This window comes from Elaeis guineensis, chromosome 11, assembly GCF_000442705.2.
Source record: "Elaeis guineensis isolate ETL-2024a chromosome 11, EG11, whole genome shotgun sequence".
NCBI classification, from domain to species: Eukaryota; Viridiplantae; Streptophyta; class Magnoliopsida; order Arecales; family Arecaceae; genus Elaeis; species Elaeis guineensis.
This window is the reverse complement of record NC_026003.2, coordinates 11,626,562-11,649,158: the sequence shown is the minus strand read 5'-3', so window position 1 is coordinate 11,649,158 and position 22,597 is coordinate 11,626,562. Positions and strand designations below refer to the sequence as shown.

General features: G+C 35.2%; 1 pseudogene; it reads left to right on the top strand.

The window, feature by feature from the left end:
- The first annotated feature begins 12,502 nt into the window (after positions 1-12,502).
- Positions 12,503-22,198, top strand: LOC109504854 (zinc finger BED domain-containing protein DAYSLEEPER-like; annotated as a pseudogene).
- The last annotated feature ends 399 nt before the right edge of the window (positions 22,199-22,597 follow it).

Below are 22,597 nucleotides of genomic sequence, written 5' to 3'. Positions count from 1 at the left end.
ATACAATCCGGCCAATTCTATTACCTCATTTTTTTTTATCCAAAATTTATCTTGAGCATTCCAAACCCATCTCGTAGAGAACTCTGCATATGTTAAGTCATGTCCATCCTTAAAAAATTGGTTAGTCTGCATCCACTCTGTAAACATTGTTTGTTAGTATCTCTCCTGGCAAGAATGGATGTCAAACTTTGAGTTCCATGGTAGGTGACCCTATTCATAAATAGAAGGTGCACCATCAAACGCTCAACACTTGGTTCTCTGAAATGAATATTAAATTAGAATAATCTCCAAACAACCTCATATGCCGATATGTATCTGCAATCAAGGAATGTCTTGATTTCATCAACTTATTCGTAACTCCATTCACCAGTATCATTATTGACTGAAATATTTTCTATGATCATGGCTCTAGTTCTGTCTACATCTTTGTTAACATATTTGAATAAATATTTAATCATCCTTGATTTCTTGCACCATTCAATATTTATATGTGCTTGATATCGCAGTACCAAATCCAAATTATATGGAACAACAGATGGTTATCAAGCTTGATTCTATTTTTAATGACATATCGTCCATCGTTTCTCCTTCTATAAGTACGGTGAATCCATTCTCATCTATTACTGTCTCCTCTTGAAATTTTTTTGGAAAATATTTTGAACAACATCCTTTCATCATGCATGGCAATTTTGGATTATCAAATCCACATGGACCGTAGATCATAAACTTAACAACACATTCATATCCAATAGGATTGACAACTTTATCAAATAATTTTTCACAAATTATTGATTCTATCTCCACTGCTAACGAATGTTTATGCTCTGAGGCCAACCAAAGTAATATATGTACATGTGGCAAACCACGTTTCTAGAACTCTATTATATATAAAACTATAAAAAAAATATTTTAGAACATATATTAGAAAAAAAATGATAATAATCATCACTATAAATTTTCAAGAAAAAATCAAGTTATTAATTGCGACCGCCTTTTCAAAATGATACTTCTTCGTAATATCCAACATTAACTCCTCAAGTTTTATTTTGAAGACTCTACTAACAATATTGGTCTATCCTCTACTTTTTGACCAAGATTAGGTCCAGAGCAGCCCAAATTTCAGGCCACTATGAATTACATATAAAGGTAATAAATAGATCAGATGCCCATGCCATCTACAAATAGCAATAGCATCTTGATAATTCTGAATCATATATCTCGGACTTTGAGTAAAACTTAATGGTAAAATAATTTTCTTTCCTATTGCATTGCCATCAATATCACTATGAACAAGAGCATCTCTTATACCCTGATAAATTTTTGATCAAAGATCTTTTTGATTTCTCTTAATATAATCTAATCTTTCTTCCTTAACACATGAAAAAGCATCAACTATATATTGTAGGAATAACCTTCTCCCTTTATCAAGGTCCTTCCTTCGTTGATTCTTTGCTGTATTCTATAGGCATAGAATTCCCGTGTAGTAACATATTGTCTAATATTGGAATGCCTGTGCGACGATTTTCTATAGCTGATATCAATTCTAAAACCATCTTCGCCAAATGAGAACAAAATCGAATATTGTATAGCCATAAAGCTAGGATGTAAATCACTGATCTGTCTCAATCCTTATGCTCTATATTTGATAATAATGTCATGTTGCCGATCAATATGTCCTATATCGCTAACAATCAATGCTGCTATCTCCAAAGTTGGGGTTGCATTATACTACAAACTATCTTTATCACGCCTTCTTAATAATTTTAAATGTACAGATGAAAAATAAGATTGCTCAAAACAATCTCTAGCGATCCTAAAGGCCTTGAAAATCTAATTTTCTTCATCGAACAACTTCACTAATCCTTCGATAATTTCTCGATCTATATCAGGTGAATTGACATCCAAATTTAGTGCATGCAATCTATCATCAACTTCATTTCTAGTGTTGTATATATATAATTGAGAAATTTAGGTATTCCTCTCTTAGTTGGAAGGAGCAAGCCCATTCTATGATGGTTCTATCCGTTAATCTGAAACACATACAGTCCAAGTCTATTATTGATTTCACTATTGATCCTGGCTCTGATAGATGTAAAGGCAAACATCGAGTTATATACCCTTATATTTTCATGAAATTTTGAAGATCTCCTTCCTCCATTATAATCTAATAAAGCATCCAAAAAAAGTGGTGTTTCTCATAGCAATGACAAATCAACTCTTCCTTCATGACAGCATAGGTTGAATATAGGTCTAGATGCATCGCTTGATTTTTGGAAGCGCTCCTTATACCAAAATAAAGCTCCACAAAATTGGCATTGATGCTTTGAAATCCCAATGTTTAATGGTTCGACAAAGACACCTACAACATCAACTAAGAAACGGAAGACACAAACCTACTTTAGTTTTTCTCGATATTTGAGAAGGATGAGAGGGAAATTGTGTTATTGCCAAATAGCTTACTTTGTCTGAAGGAAAGAGTTGGACCGAAATCTTCTCGATCACCTAACAGGTTATCAAAACAAACATTCAACAAATTTGATTTTGATTAAAAAATTACTATAATATTAGAATATATATAGCTTAGATGACATATAATAGATGATACCTTGTTCTATATTTACTGTAAGATCCTCTTCCAAGATACCATGTTCATCTATCGATGTATATGTGTTCAAACCTGAGTCGGATACTCTATTTTGATCGACACTATCAAAGCTTTCGTATGCAATGGTATATAAATTTTCTTGATCGTTAATGATAGAATGACAATGTATATGTCGATATTTTTTATTAACACCAGCATTGCTCCTGCACCTTAGTGGTTTAAATAATATTCTAGCTCCCCATGGAGCAATGATATCCATCCTCCCATCTGATTCTCCCTATGGATTTCCCTTGAACTCATTCTATAGTACAGAGGAATAAGTTAGATGCAGAAAGACTTCCAATCCAAATTGTTCACCAAATATTTTTCTTTTTTACGATAATGAAAAATTTTGAAAATAAAAATAAGTAACCAATTTTTTTTCTGCTGAATGAAAAAAGTTAGAAAATATAAATAAAGAATCAAGGTATATAGTATGTATGCAGAATAATAAACAAAAAAATTTAAAGAGATTTTGAAGCCTAAATTCCAAGGCAAATGGTAAGCAGTGCAATCCAGAGAAATGTTTAAGGTGAAAGAAACATAAAAGCATCTTAGCAAGTACCTAATACAGTAAACAGGTCACAGAACAGGTTCTTCAAGTTTAGATTGGCCTACAGAGAATGACAGGACCAAAAAAAAATCTGAAAAAGTTGATGAGAAGCAGAATATTTCAAAAAATCTAATGTTAATTTCTTACATAAATGAAAGCATTTGTTTAATGGTCAAGGATCCGATATATATAACAACACATTCTATGTAAACAATCGTAATTTTTTTTTGGTTATTTCTAGTTTCGAGGATCATCATGCTACATTCTATGTTATTTTTTTTGGCATGCTATTGCTATTTCTTTAAAAAAATGAAGTAAGATATGCATGACCCCATTTTTCCTCCCCCCTAAAAAGAATACAGACCAAACCAACGATATTTTTTCTTCATTTGACCAAATATATGGAAATATTATTGGGGAATCCAAAAAATGCCACATTCGAATCACAGATGTGTGAGAAAGAGGAGAACTTGGTCAATCAAAATCATGAAAGAACGCTGCATTAAACCAAGTACTATGATACCCCCAAAATATTTTCATTCACTGCAAGGAACCATGCACTATAATATCCCCAAAACATTTTTCGTTCATCCCTACATGACATACCTAAACCCTAGAAATATATGTTCCAGGCACATATAACAAAAATACTCCCAAGATATCTACCTCCAGTCTTACACATCATTTTCACCCATCGATGATTCAGCATCCGGTGGAACAATTTGTTGTATTTTTCAACTTCTTTTGACAGAGTACTATAGCCATCCAGTAACCTCTTATATTGATCAACGAACAGATCGTACTCCCAATGCAGCTACCTACGTTCATATCCAAGCTGGTCATATGCATCGTTAATTTGTCCGTACATGCAACGATAAAATTTCTTATCTTCAAAGTCCGGGAATCATTCCTCTGTTTCTTTAGGATCATGCATCCAAAGACCCAAGTCGGGAATCATTCACTTGTTCGAGCACAATTTTGACGAACATTTTGAACAATCCATCATCCTGGATCTCTAATCCATAAATCGATTTATGCATGTCTAATCTATCGATTATCTCCTCGAGGATGACCTTCGATGAAATTTTGACTCTAAACATGTCTGCAGTGATAAGAGGTTGAATATCAGTATTTGGAATTCCAAAAAAATAAAGGCAATCAGATCAAGTAAATTTTAAAGCCAAGGAAATATATTCTGCTACCTAGTGAGGTAAAGAGATAATTTTTTTTCATCTTTGATAACACCCAGTAATGTCAACCACCTAATCCAATCAACTATTCAATCCAATCACCCAATATATTCCACAAAAGTGGTTTTTCTTTTAAGTATTTAATCAATTCATGGTAGCATCTAAGGGAAAAAAATATTTAATAAGCTTCTTTTTTCTATCAATTTTTTTTGGTATGTTATGTTAATTTTTTTAAAAAAATAAATTACCATGGTACAGCATTTATCTGGTCTTTTTTTTAATTTATTTCAACAAATAGATTCAACCAAAAGACATGGTGGGAATTTTGTTTTAAAAATTTAATCAATTCATGCTTATATATTAAGGAAAAAAGTTTCATTAGCATATTCGATCTCCCATTTCTTTTTTTAAAAAATTACTTTCATCGATAATTTGTGTTAATAAGTAGTCTATTTTTTGTAAAAAAAATTAATGCTCGATAATATAGATTCGAAAAAAATTGTTTAACATTTTTTTCCTCAATTTTCGTACAATCAAAAAAAAAAGTTTCATCCCTTTTCAATTCATGTTAATGAGCAATTTGTAAAAAAGAAATTAATGAATTCATGGTAGCATCAACCCCAAAAAAATATGTAATAAACATATTTATTTTTTTGATTGCCAATTTTTTTTGATATTCTATGTTAATATTTTTTTAATAAAACAAAACAATTTACTATGGCATAGCATTTATCTTGTTATTTTTTTCTGCAAAAAAAATTTACCAAAAAAAAGAATAGCTATATATGTCTATCATAATTTCTGCATAAAACAGATACGAGGATGGCTGCATAAAATCCAAAGAAAAAAACAAAAGCGTGGAGCATTCTGCATAAACCTTTTTATACTAGCAACTACATATTTTTTATATGGGGTCCCTTGGGCCTTAAAAGGAGCTATGCATTCTTTTATGCATCATGCACGCATAAATTACTTCATATGGGCGCACCCTAAAAATCCCTACCTTATCTCCTAAATAACCCATCCCATCGCCTCCCCAAAATATGCTACACCCCTCTCCCCCCCATCACCGCAGCCCTTTATCCTCCACGATCGCCCGTCGGAACCACAACCGGCGCTCGTCACTCATCGGATGTCGGTCTTCTCTCTCAACCCTTTCACTTCGCCACCTCTCAACCCATCCACTTCGTCGCCTCCTTCACCCCCTTTCTCCCGATCACCGCTCCACCGCCAAAGCCCTTCGTCGGCCTGCGATCACCCACTGGATCTGCACTCGAGAGCTCACCCTCATCGGATGCCCTCCTTTTTTTGTCGATTCGACCAGCTGATGATGCACACCAAGGAGCCTAAAGGTACTGGCTCATTGATACAGTCTCTGCCTCTAGTACCTTCCATCACCTCATTTCCCTTCTTCCTCCACGGATTTTGGATCCAACACCACATCTCTCTTTTTTTTCTTTTTTATTTTTTGTTTGACTCTCCTGTCTTCATTTCCTACCAATCATCTCCTTTGCAATTCCCATCTCCATAACCCCAATGTTGGCCCCTACCCGAACCCCGATGCTAATCCTAACCCTCCCAAACACCATCGCTAATCTGAACCCTAACCCTAATCTGGACCCTACTAATGCCAACCTTAACCCTTCGATGACCCGACATCTATCATCGAAATCTTAGCACCAAAATATAACCCTAGCCCTAACCCACTATCATTGCCATCCTTATGGAACAAATCTTTATCCCTATCCACACTGGAGGCCAAGCTGCTAACCACCATTTCGATCCCCCTATCCTTGGTCCTCACCACCCACCACCCCCTACCTCCGCCGTCGTGCCACCTCCGTATGCCAAACCCTAACCTAACCCAGACTCCCTGATACTGACACCAATCAGAAACTAAATTCTGACCCTAAACCCAGATCGAACTCCATCAGAAAAAGCTGACTCAATCCAACCATAACCTAATCCAGACTCCCTGATGCAACCCAGATGTCCTAATCCTACCCTGACCCTAGGTCCAGACTGGATCCTATTGGGAAAATCAAGCTAAGCCCAACCATTAAGCTTAGCCTAGAAAGCCTGATGCTATCCCTGATCAAGGACCCAACCACGATCCTAAGCCTTGGACAAACCCTTTTGGGACCCAACCATGATCCTAAGCCCTAGATGAACCCTATTGGGAAACCTAGGCTAAAACCAACCACCCAGGCTAATCCAACCTGGGAAAATCAAACCAAAAATCTATTCCGACTCAGCCCAATTCAAAACCCAAATAACCTATCACCCGATAGCCCAAATCCATTTGGTCTGTTATTTAGTGATGGATCCTTCGGATCCAACCCTTTAGTTCGTTCATTAAAGTCGAAACCCGTATGCCCTAATCCAAATTTGAAGCACATTTCTTCGGATCGAAAGCCAGGAACCTTTTTTTATCAAAAAAATAAAGATTAAAAAAAAGGACCGAGGGTGCTGGAGCTCAGCAACCATCCCGATCCTTCACTTTCTTCTCTCCTTTTTTCAATTCCACCCTTCCACCATGCATGATGATCTCAAGAAATTGAAGGCTACTGCACACAGCAATCTTTCCAAACCATGATCAGTGGTGGTCCTGCAACCACGTTGATCACAATAACCCTATCTCACATATGATGCAGCAAGAGAGAAGGAAGGTTGCCAAAGAATGCAGCAACCTCCCGTAGCTCTGATGGAGAAAGGGCTGAAGAACGGTACCTCAATTTGGATCGAAGCTTATCCTTTCTCAGATGAAACAGTATGGGGAAGAGACGGTTGCAGCACACTTGCAGCAACCACTCCATATAGTCTGATGAAAATAATACCAAAAAAAAATTGCCTATAGTGAAAGATCTCACCTAAATATCTTGTCTTCCACCCACATATGTTGCCCAATACCAAAGAGGGGTATTTATAACCCATCCTCCTTCTATGGCCGCCCTCCATTACATCTTATCTTCTACCTCTTTGATCGAACAATCCCTTCCATCGATCTGCCTATCCGATTGAACAGTCACCTCCATCGATCTTTTGTCCAAATCTTATCTAATATTTGCAGAATATCATTCTTTTTGAATCTATAGACAAAAGGTTATCTGAAGATTACTTTATTCTTTTGAGTCCTATCGTACAATTAATGCCGACGATAGGTGCTGTAGCTTGGCAAATGCATGGAAAGAACATGTTCCTTTTCTCATTTTTAAATGCTAGGTTAACCGAGATAAGGCCGCTGCATTTTTTTTTTAATTATTATTTTTAGATGTCCTTAGAGCAGCCGCAATGTGAATCCAATCCAAGATAAAATGCATCATAATTTTTTATATATTTTTTTATATGAGGGTGACCTAGTCGTAGAGGGGATCAACTGTGCTATTGGATGCGGGACACATGAAACTCTATATTCTAGACATGTGGTGCCACAGATTTGCAACGCTTGTTGCTTCGGGAGAGCTCTGGCTTCTCCTTTAATGTAATTGTATAGATTTGGATATTTCATCAAGCACATTGTGAGCATCAGTGACTGAGTACTTGAAATGGAGATAAAAGCTGGAGAAGGGAGTGATAGCATTTGGTCCTCATCAGGATCCATTAAGAGAAACTGTTTGGTGAAGGTTGTCCAGTGTCATTCTCAGCAGTCATTATAGATCTCACGTAAGATTATTGAGCTTCAACGATATTTCACTAAAGTTCTAGAGTTTCTGAAGCCAAAGATGAAGGAATTGAGGAAGTAGTGGGAGAATATCGTTATGCTGATCTGAAGCCTGGGTCGGGGTGTGCCAATGGAATGGATCACAAAGGAGGGCAAGGAGAAAGGGAAGTTATAATATGACATGGAGGCATACTCCCTAATGGAGGATCACTAGCTTCTCCATTTCTGATCGAAGGTAGACTATGGGGCCATAATTAAAGATGGTCCATAGTTCATGGTCGAACAATTGCTGGCCATAGAGCCCTAGGTGCCCAATTTCATCCTTGGGATGAACATTATCTGATAGATGGTGATGTAGTTGAGGCTCCTTAGGCTACCAATTTGGAAAACACCGACCATTCTGGGAATCATAGTTGAGATGGGGAAGCCACTAGCAATAGATGACTTCACTGACCAACTCTAGAAGTTGGGATATGCAAGGATTTTGGTTGAGATCGACTTAGCAAAGCCACTGAGCCCAAGAGTTTTGATAAGGGGGAAGAAGGGTGTCTTCTGGCATCCATTCATGCACAAAAATATTCTCCCTATCTGATATCAATGTGGCCAACTAGGGCACACCAACAATTGCCATCGGTTCCCTCAAACAAACCCCAACTCAGAGATGGATGCTTCAATTGAAGAATTTTGTAACCAATCGGAACTAGGGGACCCCTTCTCTAATGGTGGTGGAAGGTGGGGGCAATCCAAGACTTGACGACATTGGGGATAGTGCTCCGATAGCCGATGATTGTCCAAGACTTAGCCTATGGTTGTCACCTCTTGGATTGGGCAACCTTGGGCACCTAGAGCTAGGATGAAGGTGAGGAAGCAGACCATGTCCAACTTGGACTCATCCAACCCTAACTCGCCCTCATCTTCATCCAGGCTAAGTTCTTTGAGAAAAAAGCTGAGCTCCCCTTAGTCGCCATCTGACTCAAATAAGTGGTAGAAGCCAAACAAAGTTGCTTGTCATCGATTGCTAGATATGCAAATGGGGGAGCTTGAACCTAGCTGAGTGAAATCGAGCGAGTCTATGTCGGAGGCTAGGTCAACATTCGAGGCACTAATGGATGCAGGCCCAAATGAGAATCCTATGGACTTAGACTGGGAGGAAAACGCAAACCCATGCAACCTAGTAATGGTGGAGGTGGGCTACCCTAATTTGAAGAGGATTGGAGCCCAAGCAAAACCCCACAAGGGAAGATCCATGGGAGCCCACTACAAGGGCCCAATGAGCATGAGTTGACTACCTTGGGCCAAGAATGAAGCCTGGGACCAGTTCGATTATGGGAAAGGGGATCATGGCCGACTGTGAGGTGAAGTCCTTGTGCTGCCTGCTTGCACTGTTATCGGAGAAGAAGAGAAAGGATGCCCTCGAGTTAAAGAGAGTGGTGTAGCACCTAGGCCAATTGTGCCATCCTTGAAAAGATTCTGCTAACAAGGATCATGGACTCTTCATCTGCCTAATCTACAAAGTGCTCATTTGTGGAAGGCGACAAGTAGGCATCATCAATGGTGAGAGGCCACAATAGGGTGGTGAGCACTAACAACTGACAGCCACTGTATACTTGATTTCAAGTGGTAGTTGCTTGAGTAGGCAGCAAGAATTAGGCAAGATGGAAGATGAAAAAAAGATCACTTCAAGTGGGCTAGGCCATCATGCTTAAATGGACCATAATCTAGTGGTGGATCATGTGAGGGTTGTTTTGGAGGAGGAGAGAGATTGTGCAGAGGCTATCTTGGAAGAAAATGTGGGTCCAGATTCTGACAGTCATGCCTGCTCAGAGGACTCTCCCCCCCCACTTTTAGTTGTATTCTTCGATGAAGATTTTGATATAGAACATCTAGAGGGCAGGAAAGCCCTCCTTCAATTTTATATTTAGAAGAGTTATTCAATAACATATCCTAGCTTATGCATATACTTTTGGAGAAATAGTCTTACCTGAGCTCAGTATCATTTCTTAGGATTCTTGGGGTTCTATGCCATTGAATCTTGAGGTCGTGTGGGAGGGGGGGCATCATTGTAGTTTGAAGGGACGGTGTAGTTAGTGCTAACATATTCCACAAGTGTAATTAGCAAGTTATCATTGTAATTTTTGAGATTAATGGGACTCCTTGGCTATTATCTTGCATTTATGCTAATATATGGAGTATAGGAAATGATGAGTGTTGTGGAGTGAGGTCTGATGTTCTTTCATTGATAGTTGGTGATTTCGACTATGATATTGATGGGCCCAAAAGAAGAGAGGGGTAGGCCCTGACAATATTGAGATCAGAGAGTTTTGGGAGTTCATTGCAATGAACAGATTATTTGATTTGGACTTCTCTGGCCTAGATTTATCTAGTGCAATAATCAATAGTGTAGAGCCAGGGTGTGGGAGTGGATCAATAGAGCTTTTACCATGACCAACTGGATAAAGCTATTTCCAAGTCATCACGTACTTCACCTTTCGAGAATTACTTCAGATCATTGCCCAGTGCTAATGAATATTGATGTTGCCTTCACTCACTAAAGCCCTTTCTACTTTGAGAAGTTTTGGCTCTCTTACTCCTACTTCTAGAATATTGTGCAAGAGATTTAATTAAAAGTTATTGGTGTGAGGTGATGCCAAATACTGGATGACTCAAAGTTAGAGTTGACGAGATATAAGCTATAGTGGTGGAACTAGGTTGAGGTTGGCAATATCTTCAAGAGGTTGGAGGATGTTGAGGCCACAATCTCCAAGCTTCAGCTAAGGGGGCATAAGGAGGTTAGGCTTACCAAGACTGATTTAACCATTCTCTTAAGGAAGCTCTCCTTATACCACTCGTTATTGAGGTAGCAAGATAATTTTTGGAGATAAAAATCAAGAATTTATTGGATCAAGGAAGGTAATAGGACCACTGGCTTGTTTCACCATTTCACGATCATTAAGTAGCATAGAAACTGGATCCGATCCTTGGCAATGGGTCAATAGTGCGGAGGATGTCAGACATGAGATCTTAGCTTTTTCAGATTGAGATGGATGGCTAGCTTGGGTGGGGCTAGTTCCTTTGCATGTCCGACCTCTACCAGTTTATTTCTGATCAAGAGAATGCCTCCCTAGTCAGGATTGTGTTAGAGGAGGAGGTTTATAGAGCTATTTGGTCCATGGTGGACCAAGTACCTAGATTGGATATTTTTCTCTCCTTTTCTTTAGGTGATATTGGGTCATCATCAAATACTAGTTCTGATAGTTCTTTGCCACTGGATGGATGTTTGGCTTGAAAATAGAGTTTTATCATTTTGCTCCCAAAGAGGCAGGACACCTCGAAGCCGAGCTAGTATAGATTGATTAGCTTATGTACCATCTTGTATAAGGTTTGTGATCATGGTGGATAGGATGAAACTATTTTTCCCTTGCCTTATTGTTTTGGAGCAGAAAGATTTTTTATTAGTGACCATACAATCTCCAACAATATGTTGATAGCTTAGAAGTTCATGCATGATCTATAAAGATCTTTGGTACATCGTTGTCTCATGGCTATCAAATCCGACATGGAGAGAGCATATGACTGCATGAGCTAGCAGTTTCTTCATCAGGCCTTGGAGAGCTATGGTTTCCATAATCAATGGATCGGTTGGATCCTGAGTTGTCCAGGCCCCGACTTTTACATCCTAATCAACAACACTCCAATGCAGCTCTTCCAGTCTATTATTGAATTTTGCTAAGGTCCCTCTTTATCCACATTATTTGTACTAACACTCTGTCCCATGCCTTGTGGCTGTGTCTCTAAAGTAAGCCTTAGATCCCTATGTGCCAAATCTAGAGGCCCAGCCAAATTCATATTTACTCTTTGCAGATGATTGCTTGCTATTGAATTAGACTTCGATCTGAAATGTTGCGGCTTTATGAGGATTCTTAAGTAATACTACCTAACCTATGGACAAAAGATGAATATCCTTAAGTATGATGTGTACACCCAAAGACTAAGCTTCAGTTAAAGAATGTAATCAGGGCACAATTGGGTATTATGGAGCAAGAGGGGCACTACACTATCTAGGTGTTCCTATCACTAATCAGAGACTATGGAGGATGGAGTGCTCATGCATAGAATTGTCAATCTGAGATTGCATTAAAGGGTGATAGGCCAGACTGTTGTCTATGATGGATAGGGTTACACTAACGAAGTCTATTCTTAACTCTATTCCTATTTATATGCTGTTTAATACGGTTCTACAAAAGACTTACTTGGTGAAGTTCAAATAATTATTTAGAAGCTTCTATGGTCCTTATAGCTAGGAGGGGGTAAAGTGAGTGGCATGAGATGTAACCTGTTAGCCGACCAGTGAAGGGAGTATTGACATTTAGTTCTTGCTAGTGAGATGTGATGCCTTGATCGCTAAACATGCTGCATAGCTCTTTCTTCATCCTGATAGTCTTCGGAGTGTAGTAATGAGGACCGAGTACGGACATCCTGTGATGACATTTGGGCTGGTTTGTGTAGCTCATTCATATGGGCTCTTGCTTCAAAGGTCATAGCCCAAACTCAATGGTTGATTGGCAATGGCTTGATGGTCGACTTTCTTCATGACCTATGGATCATGGACCTTCCATTGAGTCACTGGCTGACATTTGTTAGTGTGGAGGTCAGGAAGTCTCTGCAGATCTATGATTTGCTCCATTCCAAGGAGAAGGGTTGGAAGATTGCATTAGCGACCTGGTTGTTTGGTGATTAGTTGATTGAGAGGGTTTTATCCTAGGCGATCCCATTCATGATAGTCTAGCTGTAAGAGTCTGGAGTTCAATCTACGGCCCAAGGGTAATGGATAGAGACCTCTATGACCTGTATAGAAGGCTTGTTGGTTAGGAAGCTAGAGGGTGTTTAGTTCTGGAGACTCGAGGTTCATCCGAGAGATAGTTAGTTTGTTTGGAAGGTTGCTTAGAGCCACCTTCCTATTTAGGTTGTGGTGAGGGGTAGAGACATGGACCTTCCATCTACTTGTCCATGCTGTGTGCTAGAGGATAAGACTATAGAGCACATCCTACTTTTGTACTCAAGAGTTGTAGGGGTTGGTGTTTGACTAACTTCTTCCCGCTGATTGTTCAGGCAGCGGTGCCAGTTCAGGTATTCCTTGAGACCTTGTGATGCGCTGCCAGTTTAGGTGTTCCTTGAGGCCTTGTGATGAAGCAATAGTATCGAGACATCACGAGTGTCCAGCATTAGAGCTGCTTATATTGCTTAGCATATTTGACTAATAAGGAATAGTATTATTTTCTAGTTAATAAGATTGGTAACGAGATTTATCATGGAGAGAGCCCTAAAATAAGCTGCTGAGATCGCCCACCCATCTCTCTCACTTGTGGCCTTGATTATTCGAACACTTGGGGCTTCTTCTATGCTCGTACAATGAGCATTTGGTTTTCATTAGTTGGGAGTCCCCACTCCTGAATTTTCCCAAGATTAACTTTGTTGGCAATGTGAGTTGTAGCAGAGCTGGATAAGTTGGTGATTACTGGTGGTAGCCATCTCTTAAATGCCACCATCCTAGGAGTTGAGTAGAGAGTGGTTTGGTCTGGTATTTCATATGCAAGGCTATTTTTGGGAGCCAACCACCTCATCATTGAGGAGGATCCAACCATGATGGTCAGTTGGATTCAGGGGCAGATGAAGACTGCTACCAGCACCCACTCCTCCAACACATTTGGGGATTGGTAACTGGGTGTGTCTCTCTGGATATTGAGCATGTTTATCATAAGGTGAACTATGTTGCAGATTGAATTGTCTCCTATATCACTAATCATGCAGAAGAGGTGTTGTAGATCGGAATAAAAGTCACTCTACACTATTCCATCATATTTTGCTTTCTAATTCTCTTAGTTGTATTTATATCAGACTAATATGAATGCTTGGTCTAATAAAAGAAAATCAAATTTTTAAGAAAAATCATGAAGAAGCAATCGTTTATTGAGAAATAAATCAGTCAATAGACAATTTCAACTAAAGGTACATGTTAGATCAATAAAAATGCTAAGTTTCATGTTCTCGAAGAAACACTAGATTCTTAAAATAATAATATTTCATAGTTTCATAGTTTGAAAATATCTGATCCTATTATTTGCATCTGAAAGCAAGTTCTAATGTGATCAAACAAAATATTTCATCATCTGCTCATGTAAGACAAAAAACTGGTAGTAAGTGCATAACTTTTTAGCTTTAAAACCTACTTAAAATAAATATCCAATTTCATATGATATTTTTCATAAAAAATTAATATTGAACATGTGGCTGTTGCTTTTCATATTGCTGATATAGATTGCCTCCATCGATCTACAAAATAATAATAGGTCAAAGAACTTGCTAGAGTTGGCTCCAACTAGGCCCCTCCAATACTCAAATCAGAGAAGATTTTATGATGATATGAAAGAAGGATAAGGGTCAGAATAGGAGAGATGAGAGGCTTATAAATATGGAGGGAATTTGAATGTATATATACCCATGTGATTTGGAACCCTTGAGATCACTCTTCATCCATCTAAGATCGTGCCGTAACGAATTGAGATCATGTAATAAATATCAAGGTACATGCTATATCCATTTAGATTGTGCTTTAACCATGTTGGATCACACCATAATCATCCAAATTATTACTATGAGCTTTAACTCTTGGCATAGTAGAAGAAATATTTTTCATGTGAAGCAATAGCGTCACAGCTCAAGATACGTGGACTTAGGTCTACTTAGGATGACCATCAAACTTAACAATTATCTAGCCAAGTTATGAGATTTCATTTGGTACATTGTGTGATGTGTAACCTTAGAGAATTGCTATTTTTAGTCAACTTAGTCTGGCTTTTAGATTGGTTGGACTGAAGTTGGCCTGATTATATCAAGAAATTGCAAAGTATATCCTAGTCACTATATCAGCTTTGAGCTAGACTGTTATTGATCATGTAATATCATCAGACTTATTTTTTGCTAAAATGAGAATGGATTGACCTTACCTAGGCCCAAATGAAAGTATCTGAGATTGGCCTTCTTTAAGAAATAGAATGCTGCATACATAATGTACATGGTCGAGAAGGGAGGAACTAATAAAAATACCATCGGAGGAATAGTGGATGAATAAAAGGCCACAATTTTCTCATACTGTGTGCCATCCCATCTCTAACACAAACTCCCAAAATTGGCATTATATATTAGAATATAGAGAAAATATATTTTTATATAATGAAGTTTAAGGATGCTAGCAATCGAGTCAAGTAAATTTTAGTTGTGTCAATTTAATCAATAAAATGAAAAAACTGAGCAAAATTAGAAAAATAGATAGATGGAGCTCAATGCTTCTTTGTCCATGGCTGTCACATGACTGCACATATCTTATAAGTATCTAAGATGGCAAATTAAAAATGGGCAAAAGTCAATTATATTTGAAATGAAGGAGATTCATCTAACTCTACTCTATATTTTCATCCCTTGCAACCCGATAGTTCCAAGTCTTCTTCTTTGATGGCGACCATTTCTTGATTTGCCAAGGTTGCAACTTGATCAACAAAATCTACCATCTACTCATTCTCCATTGGAATGCCACCATCGCTATGAAAAAAGGACTACCATAATATTTCCCATTTAGGATTTTTTCAAATCAAAGATACAGCGACAACTAGAAAAGTTCAGCATTAAGAAAATAAGTTTATGATTACAAACATTAGGAATTTTGCATGTGAGGATCTATATTTCAGCTATAGAATAGTTGTTTCAATGTTGTTATTTTTTCACAAGATTTTGGCATTTTATATGTTTAGTTGTCCCCAATCCCTACTTTTGGATGCTAAAATGCTAAAATATTTGGCATATATCTTGGTATGCTAAAAGATCTATTATGTAATGCTTTAGTGGACTCCTAATGTCTGCTTCTGCCTGCTATAGAACCCCTTATGTCTGTTTTGGAAAAGGCTTATTATATGATAATTAATAGACCCATAATGTCTGCTCTAGGTTATTATCTAATGGTTTAGTTGGATCTCTTGTGCCTTGCTTAGAAATTCTTTAGTATCTTTATATAACATTTACATGAATTTTTTAATCCTTTGCAACATGTAGATATAGTTATTATAATTGTTATTTGGCTCATTTGTCAACCATCCTATATTTGATTATAGTGGTGGATCAGCAGTAGAGGTAGAAGATATCGATATAGACAAAGTATCATATATTGGTAAGATTGACGAGTTCAATTAGTTGAGTTACAATAATGTAAAAAAAGTGCGCTATGAGGTACCAGAAAAAGCATAGCTTTAAAGTTTTATATAGTGACTAGCAAGTTTTTAAGATATTCAATCAAGTCAACCATGGGGGGATAGTGCATCTTTATATTAACATCACATGGATATGCTTGAAGTCATAAATATGGCTCAATATACAAATCATTTCGAAAAGGATAAGAATGTGAGTGCTCATGGTAATATTGATGCTATTGATAATGTGGATATAAATATTGAAAAAAAAGCTGATAAGTATTGATAATGATGCTCATACTAGTGCAACAATGTTGGTGGTAATGTTTTGATAGTGATACTAATATCGATCCTAATAATGCTAATTATGTTAATGATTTTGTGGATATAAATATTGAGGGAGTTGGTGATATTAGTGACTTTGATAGTAATTTTGAGGCAAAGATGTACACGTATAAGACTTAGATCCATTTAATCAGTTCTTAAAGGATATGATATAAGGAAACATGCCTTAATCTGATTATTCTAATTTTGATGGTGATGATGTTTGAAGAAGTGGTGAAAACTTTGAAGAGCTAAATATTAGAATAGATTTGAAAGACCCAAAACTCTTAAATAAAGTTTGATAAGCATAAGGAGTTTAAAGATGCCGTAAGGATATATGAGATATTGAATTAGGGGTGGCAAAATATGACATGACTCGCCAACTCAATCCAGGTTCAACCTACCATAAATAGGTTTAGATTTGGATAAATAGGTTTGGATAATAAACGGATTGATTTGTTTAACCTTTTACTATTTGGGCCAAGTTCAAGTTTCAGGTGTCTGACCTATTTAATCTATTTAACTTTAGGATTGGATCAGGTCAGGTTGAATAACTTGTTTAACCTGTCTATGATGATTCAACCTATTTAACCTGTCTATGATTTTCTTCATGAATAAATCTAGAGGTAGTAGAACCTGCCCAATCCTAGTCTTAATCCACTCTTTAATCTCTATCAATCCACTAGAGATCAAGAACTATAGGAGATCTAAAAAGTTCATTCCCTCTCTCTTCTCCTCTCCATTTCGATCCAGGTATCATTTTAGCCCTAATTTTTTTGAATCATTTTCTTCACTTTAGGATTTTATTTGAAGCTTGGTTAATCCTTACATCAAAGATTAGCATCAGTTCCTATGATTTTTTGCTGATATATTTGATTTTGTTTTCCTTTTTTAGGTTGTTGTTTCGGGGGGTGAGTGTGTGCAAGAGAGTTCAGGATTCTTAGACCCCATTTCAAAAAGCCCCCTTTCTTTAATGAATTTTTAAGTGATTTTTTTTTTAAATATCAACATTTTTGGATGCTCTTGTAATTTTTGGAGTAGTTATCTCATTATAGCTTTGGATCGTCCACTCTTTAACTTCTTCTTAGCTATAGACATTGGCAGCTGTTTTACTTTTCTTATATTGCTTGCTAGTAAATTGATTATATAGAGTAATTGAAATGCAACATAAAGTGTAAAAAGATGAATTAGTAAATGCAAGATAAAAAAATAAGTAATAAATTAAAAGGTAGTGAAACCTCTAAATTTTAATTCTATGAAGTGTTTAGTTTATTTCTTAATTTTCAAATGTGGTCTAATCTTAAAGAAGACTGCATGGAAAAATGATTCAGAAGTATGTGCTATCTGTATTTATAGTTTTTCAATACTTTCATTGTGACTGGACACTTGATATAATTAGAAGGTCATAAGATGTGTTTCTATGAGACATTAGATGACTAGCTTTACTCTGGGAGGTTGTTGTATTCTTTCAGCCTCTTAAATTTAGAGAGAGTTTTGGTTTAATTGTTATATCAAATAAGGATCTGAAACCTATTTCCTTTAAACAATTGCTATTATAAAATACCTTTTCATATTTCTTCTCTCTCCCTCTATCTTTGATACTTCTCCTTTTATTTACTTGATGAAAGTGATGAGTCTTCCCTAATCTCTACTTAAATTAGAAATAGATATATTTATGTAAAATATTTTTAATAAAGTCTAATATACTAGGGTAATATTTTTGTAAACTTATGATATTTATATAATTTACTATTATAAAATTATTCTAGAATTTTGATTGTTTATTATATTTATTTTTTTTTCTTATTGGATTTGGAATGACTCCATTAAAATTGAGATTATTTGTTATTGTGTTAACTTGTTATAGCTACTTATATTGAGATCGGCTTTCGGCCATAAATGAAATTGCTTTAAGATTTGTATGAAGAGACTATGATGATTTTGAATTTAGATTTTGTTGATTCAGTTATTTCTAACGGCAACAATCTCGATGGTCTACTTTTGTAAGCAATCGATTATATCTGTTTTAATTTAACTATAGATTAAATAATAAAATTAAGCCTCCTCTTCATCTTCTCTTCCTTATTTTTCTAATTATTTAGTAATTATGTATACTGGTTTCTTATTTTTTTTAATTTCTGTAGCATGATTAATTTTCTTTATAGATCTAGCATTTTGTAATTCTAGCACCACAGTAAATTGTATAATTTTCTTTTGAATGCCAATCATTTTCTTTCTAGATTAGTGTTCTAATATAATCAAATTATTTGATATAGATGGATAAAGAGTTCACCATGGATATAGATTTGGGAGTGATGATGATAAGACAAATAAATCAATACTCATTGGTTCTAATATAGCTATAGTAGGTGGTTCTATCATGACAAACGAAAAAGAAAGTTAATTTCTCCCATTTATCAATTTTTTATATAAATGAAGTAATCCAAAGATGCAAGTGCATAAAGTGTGGTATAGAATATGTATTTGGTGGTAAGATTAGGATTAAAAATTTGAAATGTATATAGAAAGTTATATGAATAACTGTGATATAAACAGATGATCCTATTACAATCTTAGGGTCTATATCTATGTATTATAGTAAATTTGATCTCAAAAATTTCATAAATTGGCAACATATGCAATTATTAAGCATGATCTACCATTTCATTTTATTGAGTATGAAGACATTAGATCTTTGCTCTCTTATATTTGTGAGAATGTCAAGTTAGTATCAAGGAATATTATAAAGATATATATGCAAAAATTATATAAAAAAAAAATTTATTATTTGTCCATACTTAATTCTTTCTAGAATAAGTTTGACTTCAGATTTGTAGACATCTAGTACTACTGATGAGTACTTTTGTTTAACCACTCATTTTATTGATAAAGATTGGATGTTAGAAAAGAAAGTTCTTAACTTTTACTTCATGCCTCCTCCATAAATTGGTATGTCTTTATGTGAAATAATTTATGATTTGTTAATTGATTGGGAGAATGAAAAAAATTTATACTGCATGGCTTTGGACAATGTATCCATAAATGATATTTTTGTTGACATGCTAAAGATTTAACTTAATGTGAAGAATATAATTTACTCAAATTATGAGTTCTTCCATATCTTATGTTGTGCTCATATTCTCAACTTAATTATACAAGAAGGATTAAAGAAGATAGATGAACTTATCTTCAATATTCATGAAAGTATTAAATATCTCAGAGGTTCACAAGTTCGGAAGTAGAAATTTTTAGAATGTGTTACACAAGTTTCTTTATAAAAAAAAAAGACAAAGCAAGATGTTCCTACAAGATGGAATTTGACTTTTCTGATGCTATAGAGTGCTTTTGTTTACCATCATATTTTTTTATTTAAAATTAAGTGACTCTAATTACAAGCAATGTCCATCTGAAGAGGAGTAGAGAAAATTTGAGAAGATTAGCAAGTTATTGAATGTATTCTATAATACTACTCTAGTATTCTTTGGAGCTAAATATCCTGCATCAAACTATATTTTTTTATATTTTTCTGGTTAAGCTTACTTTAAGGCAAGAGATATAGAGTGCAGATGCTTTCATGCAAAAAATGGCATAGTAGATATATCAAAATTCAAAAAGTATTGGTCAAATCATTGTTTAATTTTTGCCATGGCAATAATTGTGGATTCTCGATATAAATTTAGTTGGAGTATTGTTATAAGAAGTTAAATAAAAATGGTTGTACCGAGAGCATACATATTCATGATTGTATGTTTGCTCTCTTTAATCAATATATGGTTTCTTCTTTTAAAGCTCCAACAATTAGCACATCAAGTCATGGGGACATGGAGAATAGTATTTTTTGTTAGACTTTTGATCTATATAGAAAAGCAGATACTTTTAAGAGAACATAATGATACTTAGAAAGATTAGCAACCTAAGAGGGATGATGAATTGGGTTCTTTAAAAGCTTCTACTAAGTCAAACAAATAAATAATTATGTGCTTTAATTTAAACTAACTTAAGTGATTATGAAATGTATACTACAAGAGCAAAATTAAGATAATTATGAATGCAAAGCAAGAAAGTAAAATAAAAAAAGTAAAGTACAATACAAACAATCACAAATTTGTAGTAGTTTGGCACAACCCCACACCTATATCTACTCTCCAAGCTTTCTTTAGAAATTTCATTATAATCAACCTGATTATAGTGTATTTATTTTATTCGAACTTACAAACAAATTTAATTGATTTTTTGAGATCACCCACCAAAATCTTTACACCGATTATTTTTTAGATTCACAATCAATCTAGTTAATTTTTTATACTCATAAACTAAAATATTAAGTCAATTTCAAACTTGAATAAATCTAACCCAAGTTTCTTTCATCCTAAAGAAACTTGAAAGAAAATCTCAAGAATACAAGATATAAGATTTTTGGTACAAATGAAAATAAAAAAATAAAACTCTTTTGAAGTATGAAGAAGATGCTGAAGGATGTCTCTTTTGAAGCTTGATTTTTTTTCTTTGATACTTGAGAGGATGTAGTTAAAAGTGATGAAGAATTCTCTTGAAGGGTCACTCAAAACTTACGCTACTTTTCTTTCTTTTTTCTTTTCCCAAAGATATTCAATAAATATTCCAAAGAATGATGTATTTTTTCTTTTAATCCTCTTTTCTTGGGTCCACCTTGAGTTTGGAAGCCTTTAAATCCTTTAAAAGAGCTAAACTAGTCATTTCTAGCCATTGGAGCTCACAAACTAGTCATTAGAGATTATTTGACATAAATCTGAATTTCTATAAAACTAGTTATTAGAGCTAGAGTCGACTCGAGTAGGAGTCGACTCGAGAACTATAAGAGTCAACTCTAGGACTGCACTCAAAAAATTTACTCTTTGCTTTTTTTGAGAGAGTCAACTTGAGCATTTTAGGAGTCAATACAGTTCTGTGCCACTTGGTGCCAACGTATCAAAGTCAACTCAAAACCTTCCAAAGTTGACTCAAAATCGTCCAACTTCATTCTTTTCATATTTTAACCTACTAAACTTAAAATTTCTTGATCCTAATACTTCTAAATAATATTTCTTCTTTTAATTTTATTTTTTTCATAATGAGCCATCCAAACTTATAAAAATTTATTCTTTTAAATGCTTTGGCTTAGCATCTAAATTTTTTTTATGGATATTTTCTTCATTGCGAGCATCTAAAAAATCCTACATCCATCTTCAAAATACATGATTAGTACCATAACTATTCAATATTTTATAATCATCAAAATCAATCATAAGATCAATACATAATTTTTTATCAAAAATAAATTTATTATCCTTATATATGGTATTATTTTGATGCATAACTTATTTTATTTTTTCAACAACATAGGATTTTGTTACCTTTAAAAGTTTTGATTTTATGACTACTATATAAAAGTCTCAATTAGAATTATATTTGGATGAGCCTAGAGTTGATAGAAAGTCTAGTTTGGATATCCTTGATTTTTGGAAAGCCAATCAATTTCGATATCCTCAACTCTTTCTTATGGTGCGTGATATTTTAACTATTCCAATATCTATAGTTACTTCTGAATCTACTTTTAGTATTAATGGATGAGTACTTGATAAGTTTCATAGTATACAAATCGAATATTATTGAGGTCTTGATTTATACTCGAGATTGGATGTTTGAAAGAAAAGGTATATCTTTCATACTTTCATTAGTTACACTGCTATTATATTTTGAATAGATTTATTATTAATTATTATAATATTTCAATATAGATATTTTGAAACTCGAGTTAGATAAAATTATACAAGATGTGATGAACTCAAGTTCCATCAATGAAGTCTAATCAACTCAATGCTTGGCCAATATTGATGCCAACCCATAAATCGTAATGAGTTGAATCATGATAATGTATACTTTTTTGTATTGCGTTGCTCATATTTGTTGGATGTATTATCTTGTTATGTTACATTTTGTTTGGAACCCTTTTTTGCTTTTTGTTTGAAT